This window comes from Pteropus alecto, unplaced genomic scaffold (assembly GCF_000325575.1).
Source record: "Pteropus alecto unplaced genomic scaffold, ASM32557v1 scaffold5, whole genome shotgun sequence".
Classification (NCBI taxonomy): Eukaryota; Metazoa; Chordata; class Mammalia; order Chiroptera; family Pteropodidae; genus Pteropus; species Pteropus alecto.
In genome coordinates, this window is record NW_006441953.1 from 9519011 (window position 1) to 9543754 (window position 24744).

General features: G+C 38.3%; 1 long non-coding RNA gene across 2 annotated transcripts in view; it reads left to right on the plus strand.

Annotated features, from left to right (window-relative positions):
• Window positions 1–7413: 7413 nt before the first annotated feature.
• Window positions 7414–24744, plus strand: part of LOC107196187 — a 61443-nt gene continuing 44112 nt past the window's right edge. For both annotated transcript variants that reach the window (XR_001517547.2, XR_001517548.1), the window contains exons 1-3: window positions 7414–7557; window positions 9504–9574; window positions 9708–9840. This is a non-coding gene — a long non-coding RNA (uncharacterized LOC107196187). The remainder of the gene's footprint in view (window positions 7558–9503; window positions 9575–9707; window positions 9841–24744) is intronic.

Here is a 24744-nt window from a genome sequence, read left to right on the forward strand (position 1 = left end):
ATTCTAATTATTCATCCATCCATCCATCCATCCATCCATCCATCCATCCATCCAACTTTCACCGAGCATCTACTACAAACCAGGCACTATTGTGCCCCGAATCTTTTACTTTTCCATCATCGCCTCCTTTTTTTTTTTTTTACTTTGTCTGCTTTAACTTTCTGTCTCTTTATCTGATTCTTAAATCTCCTATTTTTGACATATCTGCAATGTTATGCCCTTCCCCACCCTTTCTGTCACTATTCTCACCTTTGGCTAAATGATTATTTCTCTTCCTATTTTCAACAAATGGATTCTTTCCCCACATTTATCTAAAATTTTTCTAATCAAGTACAAGAAAATTAATGAGGTTTTTGCCAATTAATTGGCATTTCACCCCTTAATAAAGAAATGCTACTAATGCAAACCTCTTTCTATCTATCTATCTATCTATCTATCTATCTATCTATCTATCTATCTATCTATCACCTATCTAATCTACTTTATCTGTCTACATCTATCACTTATCTATATTTTGGATTGGTTATTTCTTTTAACTCTAAACTACAGGTAGACAATTTTATCTGTTTAACTTAGCATCTGGAGCTCACTTTGTACTGGTGATCACTTTGTACACTTTTACGTGTTCTTAAAAAAGGCACATCCTTTCTGGGACCACTGATAGGTTTGTTGTACTCCTGATATAAATGTACAAATGAATTAAAAAATGCACAGCTCAAGATTAACCTGCTTTCAAATTTTCCTATAAACTCCTTTTGTCCTTTCTGTCATAGCCCATCCTTCCTGTCATAACCTGGACATGAGAAATCCAGGTCAACAATAACATAGTATATCAGCAACTACTTAGGCAAACCCACCGGGAAGGGTCTGACACTTAACTCTTTATCTCCACACAAACCAGTCAAATCCAACAAATCTCCTTTGGAAAGTCTGAAGGGACAGAATGCACTATGTAGAAAAATGCACCTATTAAAAGATAAGTAGAGGGGATTTGCCCTTCAAGGCATGATGGAGTAACAGGGCCAGACTTAGCCATTCACCATAAATAATTAGAAAGCTGGATAAAATAAAAAATCAAAGTCTTTCAGACATTGGACAACAGTCTATGTAAGACTATGGTCCTTGAGAGAAGAGAAACAAAACGAGTTTGAGAGTTGCCCTGCCTTTCTGCCTGCAATCAGCTTCTAGACTATAGGCCCAGAAAGGGGCAGACCCTGACAGATCCTGGCAGCCTCACTGAATTGATGAGATGGAGGTTGGAATTTGGGGAGGGTAAGGTGGCTAGAAGTAGTGGGGCAGAGTTCTAGGAAGAGGATGTTATATAGAAAAAGAGCTCCAGAAATATGTATAGGCATCTCTTGTACTTTTGCTGAATACCAGGATATAAGTATAGCATGACACTCCAAAAGGCTAGGCAGAAAAGACTGATGAGTTGTAAGCTGGATAAATCCCAGGGCACACATGAAGTGGGAAAATGTTGGGATCTAACGAGCTAAAGGTGTGAGTCCTCATTCATCCTTGGAATATTCAGTGGAGGCCCTAAAGTAATCATACCTTAGTAATAGGTTCAAACTATCCTTGGAGTAAAAGATACTCTAGAACAGGGGTTGGAAATTTTTTCTTAAATTTACAAACAGCAAATATTTTTTTTGCTAGTAGGTCATATGGTCTCTATCACAACTACTCAATTCTGCCATTATGGTGTATAGGCAGCCAATACATAAGCATATAGGTGTGGCTGTGTTTCAATAAAATTTTATTAACCAAAACAGATGGTCAGTCTGTGGACTGTAGGTTTTGACTTCTACTCTAGATCAGCACTGTCTGACAGAAATATGATGCAAGCCATATATGTAATGTTAAATGTCTGAAACCACAGTAAAAAAAAAGTAAAAATAAATAGGTAAATTAATTTTAAAAATATATTTTACTTAACCCAATATACCCAAAATATTATCAATTAAATATGTAATTGAGATAAAAATTATTAATGAGATAAAAATTATTAATGAGAAAGTTTTCATTCTTTTTCTAATACTAAGTCTTAAAAATCTGTTGTGTACCTGTAGCACATTTTAATTTAGATTAGTCACATTTCAATAGCTACATGTGGCTAGTGATCACCATATTAGATAGCACAGCTTAGCCTCTCTGTAGTAAAATTAAAAAACAGGTCCTCAAGGTATCAAACTGATGAGCAATTAACTTCACCATCTGCCTAAACAAAGCTCAATGCTCTTTAAAGGAAGACAGCACAATGCAGATACTTAATAATGCCATAATAATGATGTCAGCATCAAATTAAAATTTACTAGACACGGTAAAAGTGGGCAAAAAATACATATAAGAAGAAGAGTTAAGAGAAACAGACCTAGAAATGACAAGGTAATAGAATTTGTGGACAATGATGTTAAAGCAGATTTTATTATTATGTATAAATATTTAAAGGAAAACATAAAAAGAATCAGAAGAAAAATGAAATTTATAAAAAAGAATCTGATGAGACTTCTAGAGATGAAAAATACATCTGAACTGAAGATTTCACTGTATTAACAGCAGATTAGGCACTGCAGAAGAAAATATTAATGAGCCTGTAAACATAGCAATTGAATCAAACCAAGATGATACACAGAGAGAAAAAAGACTGAAAAAATAAAGGAAAAGAGGCTCAGTGATCTGTAGGATAGTACCAAATGGTCTACCACACATGAGGAAAGGAAGAGGAGACAGAAAAAATATTTGAAGCGATAATAGCTGAAACACTTTAAAATTTGACGAAAACTATATTTTGTAAGTCCAAGAAGCTTAAAAACTCACGGAAAAAATTAATGGTGTGTAAGAAAAATTGCTGTAAACCAGTGTTGAAGAGAAAAATCTTAAAGGCAGTCAGAGAAAAATAAACATTACATGTGGAGGAACAGATATGAGACTAAGAATGGACTTCATCTCAGAAACTTTGCTTAGCCAGAAGATAATGAAGTAACATCTTTAGAGTGCTAAATGAAAAAGTCTACTTAGAATTCTATAACCTCTGAAAATGTCCTTCAAAAACAAAGGTGAAATAAAAACTTAACCAGACAAACAAAACTTGAGGAATTTGTTGCCAGGAGATATATACTATAAGATATTAAAGGGAATTACTCAGCCAAAGGAGAGCGATACCAGATGAAAATTCAAAATACAGTGTGCCAGAAATTGTAAATATGTGGGCAAATAGAAAAGATTTTGTTCCATTAAAAAATTTTTAAGTTAATTTGACGTATAAAGAAAAATAATAATGTATTTTTGAGATTTATCAAATATGTAGAAGTAAAATGTATGACAGTAGCTTAAAGGACACGATAGGGGATATGGCAGTCTATACTTGTAAGGGTTTTACGTGATATATGAAGTGGTATAATATTATTTGAACATAAGTCAAAAGTGAATATTGTAAAGTGTAGAGAAATCACTAAAAAATAAAATAGAGGATATATATATATGTGTGTGTGTGTGTGTGTGTATATATATATATATATATATATATAATACAGACACACACATCACCAACAGTGGAGATAAAATGAAATATTAAGAAATACCAATTGATTCAAAAGAAGCAAGAAAGGAAGAAAAAAGTAACAAGAAAGGATGAGACAAATAGAACACCAACAATAAATGCTAGATTTAAACTCAACCTATTGATAATTACATTAAACGTAAATGGTCTAAAGACCATTAAAAGTCAAAGATTGTCAGACTAGGTAAAAAAAGTAAGATTCTATGACATGTTGTGTGCAAGAAAACCACTTTAAATATATTAATATATAGGCCAAATAGGTTAAAACAAAGAGAATGGGAAAAGGTATCCTACGACCTATCTGACCATTCCAATATTCCAGGGAGCCAGAAGGGCTGAAGAGTATTCTACATGAATGTGGAGAATTTCTGGAGAACTCAGCAAGATGCATTCTAATCGCAGTAGCTACACGCATTCTGTTTCTGTTCAGTCGTATCCGTTCTTACATTCACTCATTTAGCAAATACTTCGAGCACTTTCTATGTTACCAAGTGCTGGAAATGATCAGATTTTGGATGCTGGAACATGGTCTCTGCCCTTGAGGAGTTCCTGTGTTCTAGCGGGGCTGATGGCATGCAACATAAATCATTACAGAACAGGGAGAAGAATGATGTAGTACAGAGATGACCAAAATGTCGTAGGGACGTGGAAGAAAGATACACTAACTTTGCCAGGGAGGAGTAGAGGGTTCAGAGGAAAAGAGGAACATGTGAATGTGTGACGTTTTTGAAGGTGTGGAAGGACTCGGGGAGTGGAAAGGGCCCCTGCAAACCTGCGGCGCGCCGCTCAACACAGCTCACTCACGGGTGTGCGCAGTAGCAAGGTCGATAAGTAGCGGTATCTATGTATTTCTCAAATTTATTTTAAACTTCCTGAGAGTACTCACATTCCCTCTGTTTTGGTCTCCCCAATCTAATTTTTTTAACATACAATGAATGGGAACTAGCTCCCCGTTCTTCTCTCTTCACATCCAACATATTGTGCTTTATTTTTCTCCACAGCAGTTTTCACCTTCTAAATATATTATATAATGTACTTATCTGTTATGTTTACTATCTGTTTCCTCTTCCTCCTAGAATGTAAGTTCCAGAAGGAGAGGAAAGATCTATTTTGTTCACTGTGGTTCGCCCCCCAACTAACCACCCGCGCTCGGCTACCCCCAGCTCTTGGAAAAGTGCCTAGTACATACACAATAGGTTCCTGATAAATAATTGGAATGGGCAGAGTGAGTTAGCCAATTTCCGTATCCAGGACATAATTAGTATCTGCTCAAATTTGAAGGAAAGCATAGAGGAAAATAAAGGCCGACAAAGGATCATTTATAGTAGTATTCTCTTTCCCCCTCCCTTCAACTGTATTTATTGATTATCTGCTCTGTGTCAGCTCTGCTCTGAGCACTGGAATTTCAGAGAACAGAACAGATCCTATTTCTGTCTTCCTGGAGCTCACCTGCCAGAGTGGATGCAGATGTTAATGAACTATATAATTGCAAATTTGGGATAATTGAGAAGGAAAAAAAGGGGAGGGTTCTAGGAAAACCTGAAACAGCAGCACATGACCTGGCCTGGCAGGTTGGGGAAGTTATTTTTAAGCTTAGTAGAAGCTAACTCAGTGAAAGAGAGGAGTGGGAGAGAGAGCATTCAAGCAGAAGAAAAAGAATTACAAAGGTCACAGAGTGGGAGAGAGAATGCCTGAGTGTTCCAAGTGTGGCTGGAGCCAGGTGAGGGAAGAGAGGCTTAGCAGAACAGGAGAGGTAGGTGGAGCAGAACAGGTAGCTCCAGGTGGGCTCACACCTTAAGGGGTTGGTTCTTTAGCCCAAGAGTAAAGGGGAGCCACGAGAGGGTTGCACACTGGGGGGTGATGAAATGAAAAGGCAGCTCAGGCTAAAGTGTGAACAGTGGGTTAGGGAGTATGGCAGAGAGGACATGGGAGGAAGGTTCAAAGAGTGCTGCAGTGGAGAAAGCACGATGTGATGGCTGGAGTGGAGAGGAGATGTGAGTAAGTTAGAGCAATATTTAGGAGATGGAACAGAATGGCTTTTCTGTGATTTCAAATAAATAGGCTACGGCTTTTTTATATAAGGTTTTCGAATGTTCTTATGAACCAAAATATAAATAAAGAAGCATCTTGAGTTGTTTATCAGCTTTCTCTATGGTATGTGTACAAATATTAGTAAGAAGTGAGCCCAGTCTGTAATGATCTAGTAGCCCCTATGGGGGTTGGGAGTTTTCTAGGGAGGGAAATGAAGGAGTGCTATTGGCAAAGCCCAGTAGAAATGAGGGTAAAATAGTAAAAGGTGTGTGTGTGTGTGTGTGTGTGTGTACAAGCACATAACCAGTCGCAGAGCTTTGCCCTCCCTCCTTTTACATCCTTCCTTCTAGCCCTGCTTCTCTCAGCTACAGAGTTTAAGATCAGTGGTTCTTGATGTTCGTTGAGTCTTATCCTGAGAATAATACACATCCAATACACACAGAAAATTTCATATCGTATATCAGGGGCCCTGGGACCCCAGATTAGACATCTCTGACCTGTAGGGTTTGTAGAAAGGCAATTCATAGATAAATATGAATTCACAATAAATATATTTAGCCAATAAATACATGAAAGATAGTCAAGCTCTCTAACAACCAATTGAGGCAACCATGAGATAACATCTTTCATCTATCAGATTGGCAAACATTCAAAAGCTCGGCCATCGTGGAGGAAAATGAGCACTCTTGCATAATCTGAACGAGCATAAAATAGAACAACTTTTTTACGGAGCAACTAGGCAGTAGCTCTTAGAATTTTAAATGCCTAGATTCTTTAACCTAGTAATTCTAGTACTAAGAAACTGTCCTTTAGGATAGCAAACTTAGCTGTACAGATAGTCAAGGATGTATACTGCAGTAATGACTAAAAAATTGGAAACTGCTTCAATGACTACCAACAAGAAAATGTTAAAATGTTAAGCATAGCCATAACCTACAGTGGAATACTGTGAAGTCCGAAAGAATGAGACTGATCTATACTGACAATATATTAAGAGAAAAAGGCAATTTGCAAAACAATATATGTAGCACGATATATTCTCTATAAGAGAACTCATAAAAATACGTTATATAAAAATACTTTTGTATGTATTTAGAAAATATATACGTGGATTTATATGAAACTCAAAATAATTTAACTCTGGGGAGTAGGATTTAGTTGAGGGGGTGGAGGTGGGGGAGGCTGGAAATTTTCTTATTTTGTGCACTTCTATACTCTTACAATTTGTTTTAACAAACTTGTATTACATTATCCTCATTCTTAAAAAATAAAAGTAACAAGAATTTTTCACCTTGAAGTTCTTTTCCTTTGTACAGATCGACTTTAAATTTGAGATGAGGGCAGAGGCTAACAGTAAGATGTGCCTCAGTTTTCTCCCCTGATTAAAATATTTCAGTGATGTCCCAATGCGTTGGAGGTCAAGTCCAAACTCCTTAGCATTGCAGGTTCTCCTTGGTTTGGCCACTTGCCTGCCTCTACAGTGTCTTCAACAATCCTCCAACTCATAGGCTCTCCCCACACAGGAACTTGCCAGGCTGTGGAGTTCCTAGGACTCTCCACTATTTTCTGATACACGTTTGTTTTACAGGGGTTGCTCATTTTCCTGTAAAGACAACCTTAGCTGCCTAAGGCTTGTCCTGCCCTTCAAGACTCAGTTTAAGCATCACTTTCTCCAGAAGATCTGGCCTACTACCCATCTCCACCACAGTCTGGGTAGAGTGCTGCTCCCAAGTGCTCCATGCCTCCAGGCATACCTTCTACATTATGTCACTAGTCATATCCCACTGCCACTTTATTTTAGTATCCTGTTTCCCTCTAGGTGAGAAACCCCTGAAGGCAGAAGCTGTGCTTTGTGTCTCTGTGTTCCCGTTGCACAGTCCAGTGCTGGCCATAGGAGGCCCTCTCCAGCGGCCATTGGATGGGAAAATGGCCACACTTCCTTTCTGGAATCTACTCGTTAGCAGCCTGTAAGTATGAGAGACTGAATTTTAAAATTCCTTGCAAATTGCTTTTTTATATAGAACTTAAATTAAAATCTAGAATTACAAAATGATAGCACTTTAGAACTAGAAAGGACTTAGTAATTACCAAGAGGAGTTATTTTCAATCAAGAGTTTGTGAATTAATGCAAGTTTTCACACCTCAGTGCAAAATAAGAAAAATATGACCAATGGAGCAGACTTTTTAAAAATCAGATTAAATGCATTTGCTTTATATGTTGATTTCTTATTTAGAGATTATATCTCTCTCCTATTTTAAGGTTATTTATGAATGATGCGCTTTGTTCGTTTGTCTATTAAATTTAAAAAAAAAATCTGTAAACTCCAGTTCTGTATCTTTCTCCTCAAAAATTATGACTTTGCCCATGGCCAAACAAAGAAAACATTTTTCAGTTCAGTATCCTTCTGTTGTGTACAATGCAATTGTATACATATAAACATATTATCTACGTTTGGTGTGGTTAGTTTTCTGTTCAGCCTTTTTAATTCAGAAATGAAACAATCAGTTACCATCTTTGTTGTACTGCAATCGGAAACAGGCTTGCTCTCTGAGAAGTGTCTATAACCATATGGTATTGCTGTCTGTCAGTATTTGGGGAGGTTTCAAGACATGGTAGAGTCTGGAAATTATATATATGTAAAATTATTATTGACTTTTATATGGAAATACTGTTTTCTTTCCATTTTTGTATGCTTCCTAGGTTTGAAGTTGTAGTAAGCGCCTTAAAAATATTTCAAGTGACTTTGAATTTAGCTGTTGCTTTAATTTTGATTTTAAACTTCTGAATACTATACAACTAAGAAATTCCAGTTCTGAGAGTTTTTCGTTGGAGAACAATGAGAGATGTGTGCAGAGATGAATGTATAAAGGTGTTCATGGAAACATTAGTGTTAATATAGTTTAGAAAAATCATAAATGCCCAATAATAGAGAATTGGCTAAATATATTTTGATATAGTCATTTCATAGAAGATGTTTTAGTTGTTAGAAATGGCTGCATTTTTATCTTCTATATACTTGTCTGTAATCTTTAACTTTTACCTACTACAAATATGTACTTACATAACTAAAAAGTTTTAAAATCTGCCTACATCAACACTTTATCCAAAATAATGTTCCTTGTTTTTTTATGTTTTCTTTCCAATTTGACATTATTGATTAATATAATTTGATAGCCAATCAGAGTTCACCATATACAGACTCTTAAGTTTTAATTTTTTAATTTTAGCTTTTACACCTTCTATTTTTATGCAGTTTAGCTTAACTTCAATATATAACACTGAGCTGCTATAGGTCAGCACATAATCCAGTGAAAAACTGTCATTTTCATTTTGAACACTGTGCTCTCTGGCAAGTTTAAATTTGAAACCGGCACATTCTAATTCCGTATCGATAGGGACAAACGCAACCATAAACTCACAGATCTAGAAGATGTTGAAAGATGTAATCAATCTATTCATTTTCCTTCTTCCTGACTGCATTTTAACTCTGAGTAGGGATCCTGGCTATGGGACTTACCAAGATTCCAGTCTGTTGGCCTAAAAAACAGAACGAATAGCATCCTTGGCATTTCCAGCACCAAACTAGCTTCTTTGAAAGAGGGAGACAAGAGGTGCCCGATTATATTATAGCTATGGAAGCCTGTGTGTGCACGAATGTGTGTGTGTGTGTGTGTGTGTGTGTGTGTGTGTGTGTTTGTGTGTGTGTGTTTGTCTGAGAGAGGAGAGATTGAGAGAGAGAGGAGCAGCTGAGTGGAACTATGTTAAAAGGGTTTCTAGTATCTTTGGCTTTAGGTAAATTTGCCCTCGTATAGCTCTGTCGCCTCCAATAGGTCTTCCTAGTAGTTGTTCTAATTTTAATTAATTAACTAATTAATTAATTAATTACTTGTTTGATGTCTGATTCTCTTTTAGAATGTAAAAGACATGAGGGCAGGACTACCCCCACCCCAATTTCCCCAGGACCCAGCATAATCTTTTGCATGGTTAGTAAGGCTTTAATAAATATTGGTTGAGTAAATGCCCGTATGGGTCTTAAATATCCTTATTTATTTCTTTTTTAACTTTTTCTAACAGCTTCTTCTATGGCTACTATAGACTTTCTTCTTCTTCTTCTAGGTGCTTCTTAAAGCCATTTCCGGGGCAGAAGAGGACCATGTCATCAAGCTGAAGAAGGTGTTCGTTGGATGCTTCCGCAGCAGGAGGGCGGGTCCACTCTCAATCCCTCTCTATCCCTTGTCAGCTTAAAAAGGTGAGAGCCAGACTCCAGCCCTGTTCTGTGGCCCTTAGGGTTGGTGTTTGCTCCTCCCTTTCCCAGCTGTTCCTATGCTCTAGATAGTTTTGTGACAAAAGCGAAGCATCTGTTTCAAGGTCTGCAGTAACACAGGGCTGTAGCCTTTCCAGAGGACTGATTTGGATTACAGTATCACCGTGAGAACTCCAGCTCTCTCATAAACAATATATATATCTCCATCTTTAATTTGTGTAACGTACTGTGCTTAGCCTCAAGAGAGCTTAATGAAAGCAGAGATATTTGTTTTGTTCACTGCTCTGTCTCCATCCCTGAGGACAGTATATGAATGCCCACTCTGTGAACACTCAGTAATAATTTGTTGAATTAGTGAATGATTGATGAAATGTCATCATAGCTGTTGAATGTCTTCTTGTGTTTGACGTGCCATTTCGGCTATAGTTCACCTAGTTAAGAACTTGAAATATGTGCTGTTTATGAAGAGAGCAACTCTTTGCTCACCCTATCCTCAAAATTATAGTTACAGTACTCTGCTAAATAATCCTTCTAAACTGTAGGCTAATTCTCCTATTTTCCTTTGAAGAACAAGCCAAACCATTAATATTGCCAATCATATGCTAGTCAGTAATGTTGACCTCTTACAAATAGCCAGGTATTTCTACAGCAAAATGGGTTAATTCAGAAACAACAAAGAATTGCAATTTGGGACATGCAGTCTAGATGGGAAACCATGCCCGAGTCCAGAGAAACAGAGGAGGTGAAAGCTCTTTTATGGACCTGGCAGGGGCTGTTGTAAATGACAAGTTCATTGGAAGAAACTGAAAGTTTAAAGTAGTGTAGTGACTTTTTATTGGCTGAGTTATGGCAGTCTCTGAACTGTTACTGGGCAAGGAGGATTCGTTTCTTCCTTCTGCTAAAGTAGTAAAGTAGTATCACTTCCTGTTGGAGATGCGAGGTGCCCTCTTTTCCTGTTGGGGTCAGTAGTGTGTGTTGAGTGGCATGTGTGTGAGCCTCCCAACTCCATGACTCCATTTTAAACGAGGTTTCTTTTATTTTTCACAGTGTGTTGTCATAAATTTCCAAATCTGATCAACATTGACTTTGCACATATAACAAATTAACTTTTATTTTTATAAAATGCTATATTTTCAAATAAGTGTTTTCATAAAAATATTGATTTTTTAGCCATGTGATTCAGAAATTAGGGAACAAGTGGTGATACTAAACTCTAAACTTAAAATTCATATGCCTTCTTTTAGAAACAGCAATAACTTTGTCATTTCCCAGTTTGCCTTGTCTCTCAGGAAGCTCAGAGCTAGGATTTGTGTCCATTTATGCTACCTTGGTTTTTTTTTTAGGCAAAGCAATCCTTGGTTGACCTCACAGATTACAAGGACCTTGTCAGTTTACAATCCCCTCTTTTTCTTTTCTTTTTTCTTTTTTTTTTTTTTATGTCTACAGCATCCTTGATGGTCTCCCATCCAAGTACTAACCAGGCCCGATCCTGCTTAGCTTCCGAGATCAGACGGTAGCGCTGCCTATTCTTACCCTTGATTTTTCTGAAACAGGGTTTTCATCTCTGTTTCCCTTCACTACCTCGTTCTTTTATCCTTTTTTTTTTTTTTTAAATATGGTATTATGCTTTGTTGAAAGGGGTATCAAATTCTCTTTGGTAGGTGGAAAATTATATTTAACAAGAAGAAAAATATTTTCCTAACCATTCACAGGTGCTTTTCAAAGCTTGCATGCCACGATTCCATCTAGGCCTCAATCTAACTCACTGGATATCAGCCCTTTTAATGAGCGTGATTTCTCCGGTGTCACAGGCAAGCATTATGTTGTCTAGAACATTAACATGCAGCAGAAAGAGCCCTGGGTTTGGAGTCAGCAGAACTGGGTTCTTGTTACGACTCCACTTACTAGTGGAGTGATCTCAGGCAAAGAACTTAACCTCTCTGTGCCTCAGTTTTCTTCTATACATTGGGTATAAAATCACATGATAATACGTATCCACGTATTTTGTAAACATTACAGCTGTCTATTTCTGTGTCCCTCACAAGTCTGTACATTCCTCAAGATCAGGGACTACATCTTGTTCATTTTTGTGTTCCCGGGACCTGGTTTGTTGACCTGAAGTAAAGACAAATGCAGAGAGCAGTAAATTTGGGTGACTAAGTTACTCCTTGTTTTCATTCAGAAAAGTTCCACTGGGATCTGTTCATTAAAAACCTTCATTGGTCAGCTGGTCTTAATTGAATACCTCCTTCATACTTTCAGCTGCCTCTAGGATATTGAGTTGAGGAAGGAGAAACACAGAAAAATGGAAGCACATATACACCGCTATAGATTCACAAATGTCAGAGATCACAAAATAGTGACTTCAGGGATAAATCTGCTTCTAAATATGCTTTCTTTGGCTCAAACATAAATTTTTTAAATGTAAACCAACAATTTAAAATCCAGAGATGTGAATTTGCCTTCTCTTGAAATTGTGCATTTGGTCACACCAGACCAGGTCCCTCCACTGGGACAATTGACCTATGCGGCTGCAGCAATTTCAGGCATGCCCTTGCAGCTCACCACAGAGACAGCCTCTATCATCCTGAACACCAAGGCAGATAGGGGCTGCCACTTATTATCACATTTATTATGGATTCACTGATGTAGCATTCACTGCACAAAGCTCTTTGATTGTCCATCTTTATCTATCTATCTATCTATCTATCTATCTATCTATCTATCTATCTATCTATCATCATCTGTATCTATCACAGTCAAGGAAACCTAAGTATAGTTAGCGTGTGGTGGATCCAGTATCCAAACCCTGAACATCTGGCTCCCAAATTCTTGCTCTTGATCACTCAGCTATGTCACATCTTGGTAGGGAGGGGAGGATATCAAAAATCATACCTAACCACAAAGCGAAATTGTGCGACAGCCTCTTATCCAGGACATTGTGTTCTGTCTAATTATAGACAAGACTTCACAAAAGAAGTGACTTTGTAGAGTTTTAAAGATAAAAAGAGTCATTAGTCCAGGCATGTTAAATGCCCTGTGCAAAGGCCTTTTTGGAGATCTGAGAGACCTGCAAATGAACAGCGGGCGAGGCTCACTTAGCTGAGTGAGGGTGTGGACAGAAGACAAGCAGGAGGTGAGGTGTGGCACTGGGAACCATGACTTGGAGCTTAGATCTGATACCCGAGGAAAGGAGGCTGACCTAGGCAGGTTAGGGAGAGAGGCATAAGGTCAAAGTCCTGCTCGACCAAGGTGCTGTGGGACAACTCGGCTTTCCTACAGGAGTCCTGCCAAACTTCATTCATTGCTTTCACAATGCAAGAAAGTCGATTTTGTAACACAGGTGTCCCTACAATACTGGCCCGACTGTTTACTTCTGCTTCAGATCCTGGGCATATGAACAAATACTTTAGGCACTATAACGAGCAGAAACTTGAGACAGCTTATCTCGTAATGCTGGGTTTTGCATCATATCCAGGGTGTGGTGTTACTTTAGAAGGCAAGTTCAATAATTATGTGTTTACAGATTGAGCAAATAGTACATGTGGCCTGAGAGGTCTCAGGATTTATACCTTGAGAGCCCAGTGAACTAGCTTATTCAGCTCAGTACCTGGATATATCAAGTGGTCACAATATATTCAATATATATAGGTATGTACATAAACATATATAATACATATATATAATACATATGTTTTGAACAAAACATATGTATTATATATGTTTATGTGCATATTCTCTCTATACATGTATATATACATACTTACATTGAACATTTGTGTAGTATCTTGTATTTAATCATACTTATTTACAGAATAGCCCAGAATGGCTTGGATGTGTTAAATGAATCAATTAAAACTAATTCAGGCAAGCCTAGGCCATTGACCTAACTAGTGTGTTCTCTCTTTTTCACGTATGATCTATTAAATATAGTACTTTGTGTTTTTGATGTTCCCTAACAGTGTAATGAAGCGATAAAAATTAATGTTAAAAGCATTGTCACCTAAACTGTCTTCTTTAGGAAATAAAATGCTGATTAAACAGTTACATTCTTTATTCTCTTGCTCTATTATTATTTCTCTCTCCCAGAGAGAGACTGGAACCATGTTTAGTTCTCTGCTCTTAACAGGGCTTGTCAACTATGTCACACAGTAAGTGTTTACAAGCATCTGTACTAATCGTCTACAGCCCACACCTCTGCCCCGTCTCTGTTTCCCTGGTTTATTGCCCTTAGACAATTTCTTCCTTTTCTATTTTTGCATTTTCAAGTACAATGCAAGGTGGCAATTATCTGATTTAGGGCTTTTAAAAACACATTTGAAATATGGCAATCGCTTGTTATTCTAGCTTGATAACAAACCTAAAGGCAAGCTTTCAAGCACTGACTTGTTCTTTCCCTCCTCATTCCAGCTCCTACCGTCTTAAAGTGAAGGGCTTTGAAATTATCTGCTTTATTGGACTGCATGTCACTGCTGTCTGTAGAAGTGGTTTTAGGATGCAGGTGTTGGTTTCTTGGGCCTCCTGTGCTGTGATTTCACATGGCTTGTTTTCATTGCTGGCTTTGCTGACTGGGAGACATCCTTGGCTTCCTGTGGGAGGATTGGGGAGGGGCAAACCTTGGATTATTCTATTTCCTTTGAGGTAGATGCCCTCTAAGTTTGGCTCTCCTTTGCTCTGGTCATTCTGGTGCTCTGGACCTAAGTTTCTGCTCCTTTTGGAATGGTCATCAAATGTCCACATAAAGACTTTTGGTGCATCTAGGGCTATGTTAGGGGAAGCATGAAATTACTTACTATAGAATGTGGTTCCTGCCCCCTCAGAACCAGACAAGAGAAGGCCATGGTTGGACTGGTAACTCATCCTTGTTGAGTGTCAGTTTCCTCATTTGTAAAGTGTGAAGGTCAGACAAGTTTGCCTCTACCATCTTTTTCTGCCCTAATATTCTATAAGTCAAAGAAGGCCAAGAACACATATAAACTGTAAATTTTGTAATTTCAAGAATCATCTGGAAAAACAGGACTCTGGTCTCAGCCAACAGAACTGAGATAGAGTTTGCAGTCAATGGAATTAAGTTGAACACAGTTCTGCCAGTTCCTTCTTCTGTTACCTTCAGTAACTCTGTTCTCTCTGAGCCCTAGATTTCTCATCTTTAAAAAGTGGAAATACTACTATCTGCATAGCAGGGTTGTTGTAAGGATTTAATACATATACATAGTATATTTTAAGTGCTACATGCATGCATAGCTGACACAGCAGTCACTCTGTAAATAATGGAAGTTACTACGATAAAAGTAATCTTATGAGTACAGTAAGTCCTCACTTAACATCCTCAATAGGTTCTGCGACTTTAAGTGAAATAATTTATTACAAAACCGATTTTACCATAGGCTAATTGATATTAACAAGAGCTAAGTCCCTACAGCATCTCATCAATGTTATAATGACATGACATTGAAAGAAATGATGTTACTTGAAGACCTGCTGTATATGGTTTTTGGAATAGTTTAGGGTTTAGAATAGATTACGTCTAGGGAAGATAACATAGGAAGATGTCTTTGAAGCTGAAGAAGACTAAGAGTGACTTTGAGGATAGAGTATCTACTGAAAGAAATGATGCAACATATGTGATAAGAAATTGAGGTGAAAGGCTCTGAGAGGCAAGATCATTTACTCACTTATTTCTAGCACTTCTTATAGGTGTAGACATTTTCAGTGAGAAAATCTCCTTATCACTATAGTCATGTCTTGTACATCCAAAGACGATGATATATTGATGATGTATTGTTACTCTCATTATTTACGATAGATATGGGCGTGTCTGAAAGACCAACTCAGCATCAGCAGTTCTTTCTCCAATATCCAAATATGAAGGTTGGCTTCATTTTGCCACTACTGTCTGTTAGGTCCAGGAGGGCCCAATCCCTACCCCACCCCCTGTAGTGTGGGAACCAGACTTCTCCCTTACCTTTGTGTGGGAACCGGACATTTACCAGCTCCAAATATTCCCACCAAAAGGCCCACCTGAAGTCCCATGTAAGTTTCAGGTCCCCTCACATTTGGAGCTGACGCCATCTTCAGCTCAGCCAGGCTGTCGCTCTGCTACAGTAAATCTTGCTTAACCCCTGAGGCCTTGTGCGTTCCTCCTTCAGTGAACCTAACGCTGTCAGTGCTTACAGTACCTGTCACTTTTACTGTTTCTGCAGACATCTGGATTCTTGGCAGCCCTACCTTAGTTTAGATCTTTTTAACCTGGGCTCCTCTAGATACCAGGGAATTTTAAAGTCCTTGAAATTCTTTGCAGAATTGCCTGTGTATGAGTATATGTGCATTTTGAGGGGACTCAGAGCAAAGGGACTAAACTTAAAAAGCTGAAAACTTCTGCTGAATTTGTCTTGGACGAGGAAAGAATCAAAATGACTTCCTAAAATGAAAAGACGGCACAACACAAACACAGAGGGCTCCTCCACGCCTACTTGCTTCCACAGCCTTAATACTTCCACGTCTTCTCCAATGTAATGGCTGAGTCTTTGGCAAGGTTTTCTGGGTTCAGACTAGCTCTCTGTGACATAATCCAGAGTCTGATGGAGTGGTCTGGAGAATCTCTGTTGAGCGGATGGGAGAATTTGCACTTTCTTCGCTGTCCCTAGAAAGGGCATTTAAAAATTTTTTTTTCTTTTCTTTCTTTTCTTTTCTTTTTTTTTTTAAGGATGGCTAAAGTGTCAAAAGCAAAATTTCCAGGGAAAGAAGTGAAAACTGATTTTGATAGCAGCAGCCTAAAAGTGTGAAGTAAAAATGGCAGGATGAGATTGTTAAAAGGAAAGAAGGAAAAGTGCTTGTTTTCCAGATTTCATTCGCAAAGAGAATCAGTCCTTTGTGTTTGGTTTTGCCTCCAGGCCAGCAGGGGCCCTCGGGCCACACCCTGAGGTGGGTTTTGGCTCCATTCAATCTCTTCCTCCTCCTCCCCTTTTTCTTTCTCTTCCCACCCCCTCTTCCTCCTCCTCCTCTTCTCTGTCCCTGTCTGTCTCTCTGGCTCTGTTTCGGTCTCTGTCTGTCTGTCTGTCTGTCTGTGTCTCTCTCACACACACACTCATCTTTAAAAGGTGCAACCTTTATTGTATCGCCAGTGTTAGGATTTGGACTTTTTTTTTTTTCTAAATTTTATTATTAGTTTCAAGTATACAGTACATTGGTTAGACATTTATATAGTTTATAAAACGATCCCCCTAATTGCTCTTTCTCTCCTCTGGCTCTCCACCTAGCCATTATATTACTGCTCACTGCATTCCCTATGCCGTGCTCCTCATCCCTGTGACCATCTATCAACCACTAATTTGTACTTCCTTAACCCTTCACCCCTTTCTCCGAGCCCCTCAAGTCCCCTCCTCTCTGACCATCACCAGATTGTCCTCTATATTTGTGAGTCTCTTTTTGATTAGTTTGTTCTTTTAGGATATGGACTATCTTAAGATGATGTTGAGTACCTTAAATTTAGGATGAGAAGGGAAGTGAATTTTAGTTGAAACTTTGAAAATATAAAATCTCTCTTTTAAGAAAGGGAAGGAAATAAATAAATAGAATTTGTTGAATCTCTGTGAGTACAAAGCTGCTATTAAGCTTTCTGAGGAAGTCAAAAGCCCAAAGTTCATTCCTTACCAAATTATTATATAATGCGTATTTAGAAGCTGGGCATAGAGGTTACTCTTTAGAAAGTTTACCTTCTAGTCTGGGAGACAGACCTCACAAACATGAAACAACTATGAAAAATAAAGTGCCGTCAGATTTCAGAGAAAGAAAAGATCAAGTGGGCTGGAAGAATGCACCAGATCATCGAGACAAATGTTGAACATCCTTCAAAGGGGGAATGGTTAAATGAGAATGGTGGTTTCAAATGATTATTATTCAACAGCTGAAAGTAATGAAATAAATCTATATGTAGCAACATGAATATGTCCCAAAATATTGTTGAACGAATAAAGAATTTTTCAGATATGCATAGCATATATCAAATATGTTAAAAACACATAAAATAAGATCATTTATTCTGTGTTTGTATGTGTGTCTGTGTGTGTGTGTTTCTAAAAAAAGACCTAGAAGGAAATACACTGAACTCATAATCAGAGTTACCTTTGGGGAGGGAAAGGAGATCAGGATAAGGGTGCCAGTCAAAGATATCTTTAGTTTCATCTATTTTATGCTGGTTTTGCTTTTGATGATTTGCTCTGGTGACTGGGAGTCTCGAGGCCCAGCTTTCTGCTGCAGAAAGAAAGCAGTTGAGAGTTTTTTCTTTGTTTGTTTTCTTTTGTTTTTTTGGTAAAAAGCTTGCCTTCTCCTAATATATCGCATAACTTCCTGGTAGCCAGGGCCTCTCAGAGGTCCCTAGAGCCGGGTTTCTTCCATTTTTTGAGGCTTCCAGCACAGTAATGAATGAAGAAATGTCAAAAGAATGTTACAACCAGCACAGTACATTTTAAATGTTTATATTTAGCCATTAAAGTTGTGCGATGAGTCCTTTCTCTTTAATCCTGTCGGTGCATCTCCTTGATGCCACAAAAGTCTACATTTTAAGTCTTGAGCCAGTGGTCCTTCTATTGCACTCTTCTCAGTGGCCCAGGGAACTAGAAAGAGACCTGTGAGAAACAGGCGCTGATGATAGGAGGGCCTCTGAGACAAGTTCTAGTTACTGACTTCAGTTCTTCTCCAGGATTTTGGTTCTCCCCCAGGAGTGGCATTGGGATATATAGTGTCTCTTCTGCAAGGTGGGTTTGGTTTCAGCACTATGCAGTCACCCTAGAATATCAAATAGAGAAAATTTTACCTTTCCAGCCATCCTCCCCTTCCTCCATTCAGGGCATTTAAGGTCAAACAGGCTCTCAGTACACACCCTGTGCCAGCTCAGCCCAACCCTGCCTCCCCCACTCCATGCCCAGAGAGATAATTGGGGCCAAATGTATCACTACAGTTTCATAGACATGTAAAATGTCCAGTCATCTTTTTTAAGTAGGAAATGTTCATCCTAAGAAAAAGTTGCATAATATATTAAAATGTACATCTATTTCATTTTATAGAAGGGACATGGATTTTATTTTAAAGTCTTTTTTTTGTGATTAGTAAAATCCTTGAAAAAATATCTAGAGAAGTTAATAGCTTTAGCCAATTACGAATGCTTTTGAAATGTTTCGAAGAGGTTTATCCCTCTAGTTTCCCTCTTTTTAATATTATATGGAGTTTATACAAAATCTAAGCATTCTCGTTATGACAGTCCTTCTAGTCATTTGGAAGAATACATTCCTCTAAACAATTTCACTCCAAAATGAACCAAATGCTAATCTCATTTTATTAGATGAAAAGACAAACAATATAATTATACTTGAATTTTGAGGAATCGAAGGTAGTAAAACAGTTTACACCAGAGCCCAGGGCAGAGTTTGTAACTTAGCCACACGCATGTTCGTTTTTCCAAGCTTGGAAAGTTTGCTAAAATGAGCAGAGGGCTACTTCGCCAGACTAACAAAAAGGAAAATGCCTATCAGTTTTTCTTTTGTTCTTTTCAGATCCTGTTCCAGTGCACACTGAGCCAGCAGGTTCACCAGAAAGCTATTGAGCGTTTGCTAGAACGCATTATGCAGGGTGAATTTCTTCTGGAATGTTGCCAAGGGTTTTTTATGCTTCTGTGGTAGGCATTTGCTTAAAGGATAGAAAATATTTAAAAATTATTGTTTGTTTAAAAGCAGGTTAAATAGCAATATGATCTTGGGGTAGGGCAGAGAAAAGTACTTATTTCTCTAAGTGATCTAATCTGGTTATTTAATTTTTTTTCTTTTAAACAAATTTATAGTTTTTCCTAAAATAATTATATATTGATATTGTCTTCTAGAAAATATCTTCCAGTGCCTATTAGCTGTTTTTTAAAACTGAATTTTTACTTTAGAGATTTCTCACATGTTTGTTTTTATATGAGCTACTGGTAACAGCTAAGAAACTTTGGAGGTGCAGAGAACATGCTAAAGTAGAATTTTTTTCACTTTCAATTCTGGAACTATGCCATAAAAAAATATAAAGAAAGACATGAAAATGTCTTTAAATTAGAACAAATAATAGTTTTAAAATATTGCAAACTTAATTATAAATTCTACGTACAAATTCTGACATGTAAAAAATACAATACATAAAAATTTCACCAGAAATTATTCTCTAATAAATAGTAAAATCTAATCCAAAACCACCTCACTTTAACAAGGTTTTCATTAGTATCAAGTTCTCCTCATATTCTCTGTAATACCCAGTGATGTATGTGGGCTCTCTATAACTGTATCAAAGAAAAAGTTCTAATTATAAGAATTCGAATCTTGTCTCTGCCATCCACAAGCTGTGTAATTTTGGAGGAGTTACTTACCTTCTCTGAGCTTCGGTGCCCTCATCTGTAAAATAGGAATAATTAACTTATAAGACTGCTGTGAGGATTAGACATGCTAGTAAGGAATCTCAATAGTGCCTAGCGTATTGGAAAGTCTTAAAAAAATATTAGTTTCTGTCTCATTTTGCCCCGTCCATTCCACCAGTACAAGTCAATCTGGAGACTCGAATAGGCAAAACTATGATTTAAGTTAGGATTGTGTTGTTTTAATATTAGGATATTTCTGTTTGCTTCATTTTATACTTGGACTTTAAGTATACACATTTTTATAAACATTCTTTAAACAAAATTAATCTTTTTATTTTGATGAAGATAGAACTGATTCTGAAATGTTTGGAGAACTAAATGATATACAAGAGAATTTTGTTTCTAAAGAATGAATTTGTACTCAGTGAAAAAGTAAATATGATGCTACTTTTGCTTACTCAGTATTTAACTATTAAAGAAAAAATATGGCAATTCTCCTTTTATACCTAAATCCTATGGAATTTGCTGCCTCCTGTATTCCTGTCTGAGCTATGATCTTAAACTTGGCTCCCTTCAATTGAGTTTTGTTATATACTTGGCGTATTCCCACAACTGAACCTCCCATCTGTAACTTGCACCTGCTGTTACAGGATTCAGCCCAGATATCTCTATACTTCTGGGCCACTCAGGTCTCTGTAAGTATGGGCTTTCACGCCACAGTTTCTTAGCCAGTTTAGACATTACAAACATTTGGGCCTTCCAGTTCCTGCAATTTTGTTTTGGTTCTTTAAAAACAGCTCTGCCCCCACTGCTGGCACATCACCATTTCTCCAAGGCACTCATTGTGAGGTGGGAGGGCTGGCGCCTGTCATTTGCATTCCAGATTAAAACAAACAGAATCTAGATTTCCCCCCCATTTTTTTTTTCCGTGTGTGTCTTGACAAACAAAAGAGGATATGAGATGTATATATTCTTTTGCAAAATGCAGAAGTGTCAATTTTAGGAGACACTGAGTTTTTCTCATTTACTTTAAGTTGTTTATGTAGCTCTTATTTTTAATAGATGTGTAGAAAGTATGAATTTGGTGGAGCTGGTAGGAGGAGGTGGTGATGTGGGAAAACTACTTCTTTCTCATTTGCCATGAGGCATTTAATTCCTGGAAAGAACATATATAATGGCAAATAAAATGCCCTGGTCTTGGGGCCAAGAATTTGTGTGTGTGAGTGTGTGTGTCATAAGTCTTACAGTCGCTAGACGCAGGCTTATGCATATGTGGCTCTCTCAGCATTGGCTTCTGTGGTTCCTCCTCCTGCACAGTATGCTCTTCCAAAGCAAAGTGGCTTGCCAACAGACCAGGATCTTTAGATAAAGAAGACTAGATAAGATAAACAAATTCATAGTAGTTAACAATTTAATATCTTTAAAAAAAAAAAATTCCAAAAGAGAATGTCAGGAAAGGGTACAGCTGAAACAACACCTTTCCTTAAGTGGATTCTGGATTGAGGGGTGGAGTTGGAGGCAGATGTGAAGTGATGTAAATGAAGTTTCTTAAATATGTGGAAACAATTCTTGGGAGGATAGTACTGAGAACCTATGAGTCAGTATAATGCTTTTTAACATTAAGTTTTTGTTTAGGTTAAGGGTTAAGATTATAGAGTTTACAGCTTGGGCATCATTTCTTTCCATCTTTTCTCTTCCTCTCTTCTTTCTTGCAGTGGGCAGGAGGCTTATCATCTTCAAGATGCTCCTGATATCGTAAAGGGGGCCTCTAGGCAAACAAGCACAGATAGCTCAGAGCAGAAAGGGCTAAAGAAAGGGTATGTACCTGCCATGAAGGGAATTTAGAAGCATCAATCCAAGAGGTATCTTGCTGATGACTAGACAGACAGGAAGCAAGAAGGGAGTGGTGGTGAGATCCTGTGGAACTAGCTCAGGCAAAGGGAAAAGCATATGAGCACTAATAATAATAAATGTGTAGTATTTGTTGAGAGTTTATTATGTGCAGCCACCTGTTAACTATTTTACGTGGATTACCTCATTTAATTCTCATATAAAACCTTTGGGGCAGATATTCTCCCCTTTTTAATTGTGAAAATATTGAGGCAGAGTAAGATTATGCTACTTGCCCACAGTCGTACAGATAGAGTGATAGAGCCAGGATTTGAACCCCAGAGTTTTAACCTCTTTGCAGAAAGGATCTGCTGTGTTCGGAAAATATCAAGTGACTTGATATGGTTAGAGCCCAGTCTGCTTCCTGAAGGCATTATAGACGATCATTGGACTTTTATCTGGGAAGTGATCAATTTCTTAATGATAGGTATGATCAGAATATGCAACTGGGTTTTATTTGGGGGATGAAGGGTGGGAGTGTGTAGGTGGAATTTCAGTGTGTGTGTGTGTGTTTTAAATTCTTTTGCTTATATTTGTATAGAAGCAACATTTTTCATAATTTTTCCTTAATTTTTCTTCTAGGCCTGTGTATATGTGAAAGATAACTTATAGATGGCCCAAACAGTGGGAAGGGGTATGCTTGGGGGCAGGATGTGGTTAGGAGAGCATTACCATCCCAGGTAAGAGATATCAATGATGTCATTGATGATAATGATAAAGATGATAGTTACTTTTTAATGGGACACTTACTCTGTGCCACCATACCCTTATTTAATCCTCACAATGGCCCTGTGAGATAGTCATACTTTCAATTTACAAATGAAGAAGAGTCTTAAGCTCTCAGAGGTTAAATGACTCGTCTAAGGTCATACTGTAGGTAAGAGGCAGAGCCAGGATATAGATACAGGTCTGATTTCATATTCTTAGCCCTTAAGCTCTCACAGCATGCTATAGTAAGTAAGGTAGGCGTGCTCAAGGAGGCATAGGGCTCCTAAGATGTTATCCAAGTATGGAAATGTCTGGGAAAAAAAATAGAAATATATATATAAACTTAGAAGTTGACAGATGACTTCAGGCCAAGGGAATGAATGTATAGGGGGAAAAGATAGACGAGAGCAATGATTGGCATCCTGGGGACCACTCTATGGAGGGAGAGGACATTGAGAACAAAAAATACTTAAAACAGAGGTAAGGATTGAAGATCCTACCCCTGGGCTATGTGACTTATCCACTGGGTAGTGTGGCCAAGCCCCTCACTTGGCCTCTCAACCTCTGCATTTGTGAAAATGTAGAAAAAGTACTACCTTCCCTGACAACTTCACAAGATTTTTTATGATCATCAGTGGGGTGCTATACATAACTATACTTTAGGAACTCTAAAGTTCCTTACAACATAATGAAGACAAGATGGGGGGCAGTAGAGGGGTGTGACCCCAGAAGTTAGACTGAGGGAACAGAGCAGTGAACTTTTTAAGTGGAACAAGGAGGAAGTTACTGAGATGTGCCTATGGGTTGGGTCCAGATGGAAACCTTGGGGAAAAAAAAAATACCTCCCTATGAAAGATTCTAAAGGTAAGACAATCAAGAGAGAAACCAGAGGAGAAAAACTCTGAGGAATGAAGGTGTGGAGGTCGGTGCCTATGGAGAAGCCTGGTGGGTCTGTAAGTTAGGGATCCCTGCCCTCTCCGACCCTAACAGGTACTTTGACCTTTAGTACACGGCCTCCACTCTCTGGACTTCAGTCCTCTCTGTAAAAATAACGCAGTTGGTTCGCGTAGGTGAATGGAACAGCTCAGGGTGAGAATGACAAGTGCTCCTGCATCTTACCCCAGGTCCAGGGCTACGTGTGACGCTGTGTTAAGAAGGATGGTGAGGCCAAGAGAACATGCATCAGGGTGGATGAGTGAAATCTGTTGTTGATGTGAAATCTGTTGTTGGTGTGCCGTGGGGAGGCACTTCATTCGGGTCTGGCATTTGCGTCCTGGCCTGGAAAAATAGGAGACTCACACTCCAGGAAACGGCAAAAGGTCCAAGGAAAGGCCTTTGGAATTCCAGGGACAAGGTAATTGCTCATGAGATGTCAGCCATGTAACCTTGCCTCTTTGGGGGCAGAATTGAACCCTTGGGAAAAGTCTCTGCTTTTGTGAAGAGGCTGAAAGAGGGTGAGCTGGGAGTGGCCAAATTCTTCTGAAAGGTGACTCCTGGGGTCTGGGCCAAGAAAGGATTTTGGACTGGAAAGGGGATTCACAACCAGGCATGCTAGAGAGAAAATTGTTTAAGGCTTTAAACCCTCCCCAAGGTGAGTAATATGAGACCAAATCTGTAAGTTACTTTAGCTATATATAGTGTGTAACCTGAAAATGCCTCCCCCAGCAGCAGCATTTGTGTTTTTGACCTCACAGTGCAAGCCTTGTATGGAGGATGGAGTGGGGGAAGGGATTCTGCTGGGTTCAGACAAAAGTGGGGAAGCATTGGCTTTGAAGACTGAATTTCCTCCTTTTTATGCTTGGGGTGTAACCAGAGACCAGTGTCAACAAGGAATCTGGCTTAGGAACGCTTTTGTTTGCAGCTGTCCTTGGGGCGTGACTTACTTTTTTCAGAGGTCAGTGGATTCTAAA